Genomic DNA, 6000 nt, shown 5'->3' on the forward strand with positions numbered 1-6000 from the left:
TTTTTGTACAGTTCCTCTGTGTACTCTTGCCATCTATGACCTAAATCAAATCCCTTATGATTATACAGTGGAAGTGAGAAATAGATTTAAGGGACTAGATCTGATAGATAGAGTGCCTGATGAACTATGGACGGAGGTTTGTGACATTGTACAGGAGACAGGGATCAAGACCATCCCCATGCAAAAGAAATGCAAAAAAGCAAAATGGCTGTCTTGGGAGGCCTTACAAATACCTTTGAAAAGAAGAGAAGCGAAAAGCAAAGGAGAAAAGGAAAGATATAAGCATCTGAATGCAGAGTTCCAAAGAATAGCAAGGAGAGATAAGAAAGCCTTCCTCAGCGATCAATGCAAAGAAATAGAGGAAAACAACAGAATGGGAAAGACTAGAGATCTCTTCAAGAAAATTAGAGATACCAAGAGAACATTTCATGCAAAGATGGGCTCGATAAAGGACAGAATGGTATGGACCTAACAGAAGCAGAAGATATTAAGAAGAGGTGGCAAGAATACACAGAAGAACTGTACAAAAAAAGAGCTTCACAACCAAGATAATCACGATGATGTGATCACTCACCTAGAGCCAGACATCCTGGAATGTAAAGTCAAGTGGGCCGTAGAAAGCATCACTATGAACAAAGCTAGTGGAGGTGATGGAATTCCAGTGGAGCTATTTCAAATCCTGGAAGATAATATACCAGCATATTTGGAAAAGTCAGCAATGGCCACAGGACTGGAAAAGGTCAGTTTTCATTCCAATCCCAAAGAAAGGCAATACCAAAGAATGCTCAAACTACCGCACAATTCCCCTCATCTCACACACTAGTAAAGTAGTGCTCAAAATTCTCCAAGCCAGGCTTCAGCAATATGTGAACCGTGAACTTCCAGATGTTCAAGCTGGTTTTAGAAAAGGCAGAGGAACCAGAGATCAAATTGCCAACATCCGCTGGATCATTGAAAAAGCAAGAGAGTTCAAGAAAGACATCTACTTCTGCTTTATTGACTACGTCAAAGCCTTTGACTGTGGATCACAATAAACTGTGGAAAATTCTGAAGGAGATGGGAATACCGGACCACCTGACCTGCCTCTTGAGAAATCTATATGCAGGTCAGGAAGCAACAGTTAGAACTGGACATGGACCAACAGACTGGTTCCAAAAAGGAAAAGGAGTACGTCAAGGCAGTATATTGTCACCCTGCTTATTTAACTTCTATGCAGGGTACATCATGAGAAACGCTGGGCTGGAAGAAGCACAAACTGGAATCAAGATTGCTGGGAGAAATGTCAATAACATCAGATATGCAGATGACACCACCCTTATGGCAGAAAGTGAAGAGGAACTAAAAAGCCTCTTGATGAAAATGAAAGAGGAGAGTGAAAAAGTTGGCTTAAAGCTCCACATTCAGAAAACGAAGATCATGGCATCTGGTCCCATCACTTCATGGGAAATAGATGGGGAAACAGTATCAGACTTTATTTTTTTCGGCTCCCAAATCACTGCAGATAGTGATTGCAGCCATGAAATTAAAAGACGCTTACTCCTTTGTAGGAAAGTTATGACCAACCTAGATAGCATATTGAAAAGCAGAGACATCACTTTGCCAACAAAGGTCCATCTAGTCAAGGCTATGGTTTTTCCAGTGGTCGTGTATAGATGTGAGAGTTGGACTTTTAAGAAAGCTGAGCGCCAAAGAATTTACGCTTTTGAACTGTGGTGTTGGAGAAGACTTGAGATTCCCTTGTCGGCAAGGAGATCCAACCAGTCCATTTTAAAGGAGATCAGTCCTGGTGTTCTTTGGAAGGACTGATGCTGAAGCTGAAACTCCAGTACTTTGGCCACCTCATGGGAAGAGTTGACTAATTGGATAAGACACTGATGCTGGGAGAGATTGTGGGCAGGAGGAGAAGGAGACAACAGAGGATGAGATGGCTGGATGACATCACCGACTTGATGGACATAAGTTTGGGTGAACTCCGGGAGTTGATGATGTACAGGGAGGCCTGGCGTGCTGCAGTTCATGGGGTCACAAAGAGTTGGACACAACTGAGCGACTGATCTAAACTGAAATTGTTTTTATCAACAGCTCTATGTAGATTTCCAAACGTGCAGCTTCTGGAGCCTTCACTTTGTGCGATGTTCTTTCAGAGAATCTGAAGTTCATCACTGGAGTTTGAACTAATCTTTCAAATGATATGTAGTTTTGCTCTCGGACTCAGGAGAGGGTAACACTGGCCCCTAGTAGGAATCCACCTTACTGCCCAGGAAGTCGACTGCATAAACTTTGCCTGCAAAGGCATTGTGGAAACTATAGTCCAACATCTGTGAGGGGGCTTAAATACTTCCAGTGCAAAGAATGAAGTGTTAGTCGCTCAGTCGTGTCCGATTCTTCGCGACCCCAAGGACTGCAGCCCGCCAGATTCCTGTGCGTATAGAATTCTCCAGGCAGTGATACTGGAGTGGGTTGTCATTTCCTACTCCAATCTTCCCGACCCAAGGATAGACCCTGGGTCTCCTGCACTGCAGGCCTCAGATTGCAGACCTTCTGAGAAAGTGAGCGGTATGCCCACTTGGCTTTCTGGGAAGTGTAGTCAACAAGTTCGGTAGGTTCGCGGTCACTTCCGCGCAGGCGCAACCCGGGCACGGGAATTGTGGGAAATGTGTCTCCAGAGCAGCCTGTGGGTGGAACTTCCGCTCTGGGCGGAACTTCCTCTCTGGGCGGAACTTCTGCTTTGGGCTGCCTGTTATACCCCTCTCCTACCTGGCAACGGTGAGTGGTTTCCGCATTATGCGACCCATGGGAACGTCTTTGGGAACCTGTCTAACCCAGTCATCAATTTGGGGGAAAGAGCTGCTTCAGAAAGCAGTGGTTTGAAGGATGGGGCGTGGAAGGTGGTTCCTTTGGGCTGAGGCCTTTCCGTTCCCGGAGGTGGATGGCATCAGTTCTGGCCTAGTTGGAGGGTCTCCAGATCTCTCCCCGTAAGGACCGTCCTCTCAAGCTGCACGCCATCTTACTCTGTCATTTAACGCAGTAGAACATTGGATGAATTAAATTTCTCCTCCTCTGACGGTTTTCCGTAAGTTTGGGATGAGGTTACTACTCTTAAAAAACAAGGTTCAAGAAATTCCCTGTTTGTCCAGTGGTTAGGACTCCGCACTTTCACTGCCAAGGACCTGGGTAGGATTCCTGGTCAGCGGAGTAAGATCCCACAAGCCGCTCATGGCCATTCATGGCGATTCATGGGGTCGCGAAGAGTCGGACACGACTGAGCGACTGAACTGAACTGATGGAAACCACAATGACTGGCACCTAAAATCTCCCAAAGCACCGCACCCACAACCACATCAGGCACATAGGCCACACAAGCACATAAGCACTATGGGTATCAGGTTCATCCCCAAAGCCCAGTGTCATCAGTTTAATCTTTAGACCTACAGAGGCCTAGAAAAACTACCATATAGGATGCAGTGTCCATGATTCCCAGAAAAGTCTTAATTCCTCTGTTTCCCCCTTTTATCTTAGAGAATAGGGCCACTGTCTCTGGTGAAGACACGGAGAACTTGGTCCCATCCCTAAGTATGTTATTTGGCTGGAGACATTTGAATCTGCAATGTCCCCTTAAATAAGATGCAGCATCCAGTTAGCATGGGATTTTCCTAGCTTCTGTCCTTATCTGTACTTCAATTTTTAAATTTATCCTTCAAGGAGGAGATTATCTCAAAAGTTTCAGTAAAGCCATCAGTTGTTTGGTACTGCACAAAAATGAGAGTTGTGCATGACCTGGACTGGACAGAGCTTCCTGCACAGGACCCTTCTAATATTCCCAGACACTGCAACCCCTGGGACATCATGGGAGTTGGCGAGTAGCACACAAGGCAGTTTGAGCTTGGCCAAAAGCCTGGGTAGGATGTAGTCTCCTGCTCTTCTAGGAGTCACCTCTCAGACTTCTGTCCTCACCCACTGCACCAGCTTATCCCTGGTAACAGGAAGCTTATCTATATCCTTTTTGTCCCCATGTGGCCAGAGGGTAGCCAGCAGCTCAGTTTTTCACTCAGGGAACTAGTACTGCCAAGAGACAATGGGACTGACAAGCCCTTGCATTTCCACCATGCCGTGTGGAAATGTCTCTGCTCAGTCTTACAGGATTTGGGCTTTGGTTCGGTGTTTTGGGACAGAGCCTAAAGAAGCAGGGTTCACTCTAGGTTGGATGCTGTCAGAAGGCTTTGGGAGAGCAGAATAGAACAAAGATAAAGTCTAAAGTGGTAAAGAAGTAGCAGTTACTGTTTTAGCCAAGAGGGTGATGTTTGGTATTATGTGGGTGGCACAGTGACCTTATTTTTGTCTTTCTAAACAAAATTAGGAAGAAGCCTTGTTTTGTCTTACTTTACCCATAGTCTCAGAGACACCTCATTTGAGGATGGTATTCTGTGATTGGTTTATATCCTAAAGGAGAATAACATTGGCCTAGTTGGAGTGCTGTGCCAGCTTCCACATGTCAGGGGCTGTTTTGTTTTCACTTCTCAGATTCATTCAATGAATCATTATATAATCATCATTGAAAGGTTTTAGATTTTCAGTGGCTTTTATTAGAAAATATCTAGCTTATATTGAGTTTAGAGAAATAGAGGCAAAATACGAGACTTGAAAAAACAAGTACATGTGGGGACTTGTCTGGTGGCCCAGTGATTAAGACTCTGTGTTTCCATTGCAGGGGGTGTGGGTTTAAACCCTGGGCAAGGAACTATATAAGATCTTGCATGCCATAGAGTGTGGGCAAAACAAAAAAAAAACCAAGTCTGTGTGTTGATACATGTTAAGTATGTTTATAGGGAGAAAAAAAATCTGGTTATCTTCAAGGGGACAGAATCTAAGTATCATTCCACCACCACCACCACCACCACCGCCCCCCCCCCCCCCCCGCATTTGGCTTTATACTGTTTTAATTAGCAATGGTATGGATCTAACAGAAGCAGAAGATATTAAGAAGAGGTGGCAAGAATACACAGAAGAACTGTACAAAAAAGAGCTTCATGACCAAGATAATCACAATGGTGTGATCACTCACCTAGAGCCAGACATCCTGGAATGTGAACTCAAGTGGGCCTTAGAAAGCATCACTATGAACAAAGCTAATGGAGGTGATGGAATTCCAGTGGAGCTATTTTGAATTCTGGAAGATGATGCTGTGAAAGTGCTACACTCAATATCCCAGCAAATTTGGAAAACTCAGCAGTGGCCACAGGACTGGAAAAGGTCAGTTTTCATTCAAATCCCAAAGAAAGGCAGTGCCAAAGAATGCTCGAACTACTGCACAGTTGCACTCATCTCACATGCTAGTGAAGTAATGCTCAAAATTCTCCAAGCCAGGCTTCAGCAATATGTGAACTGTGAACTTCCAGATGTTCAAGCTGGTTTTAGAAAAGGCAGAGGAACCAGAGATCAAATTGCCAACATCCACTGGATCATCGAAAAAGCAAGAGAGTTCCAGAAAAACATCTATTTCTGTTTTATTGACTATGTCAAAGCCTTTGACTGTGGATCACAATAAACTGTGGAAAATTCTGAAAGAGATGGGAATACCAGACCACCTGACCTGCCTCTTGAGAAACCTATATGCAGGTCAGGAAGCAACAGTTAGAACTGGACATGGAACAACAGACTGGTTCCAAATAGGAAAAGGAGTACATCAAGGTTGTATATTGGCACCCTGCTTATTTAACTTATATGCCGAGTACATCATGAGAAATGCTGGGCTGGAAGAAGCACAAGCTGGAATCAAGATTGCTGGGAGAAATATCAATAACATCAGATATGCAGGTGACACCACCCTTATGGCAGAAAGCGAAGAGGAACTAAAAAGCCTCTTGATGAAAGTGAAAGAGGAGAGTGAAAAAGTGGATTAAAGCTCCACATTCAGAAAATGAAGATCATGGCATCCGGTCCTATCACTTCATGGGAAATAGATGGGGAAACAGTGGAAACAGTGTCAGACTTTATTTTTGG

Source organism: Bos taurus, chromosome 18, assembly GCF_002263795.3.
Source record: "Bos taurus isolate L1 Dominette 01449 registration number 42190680 breed Hereford chromosome 18, ARS-UCD2.0, whole genome shotgun sequence".
NCBI classification, from domain to species: Eukaryota; Metazoa; Chordata; class Mammalia; order Artiodactyla; family Bovidae; genus Bos; species Bos taurus.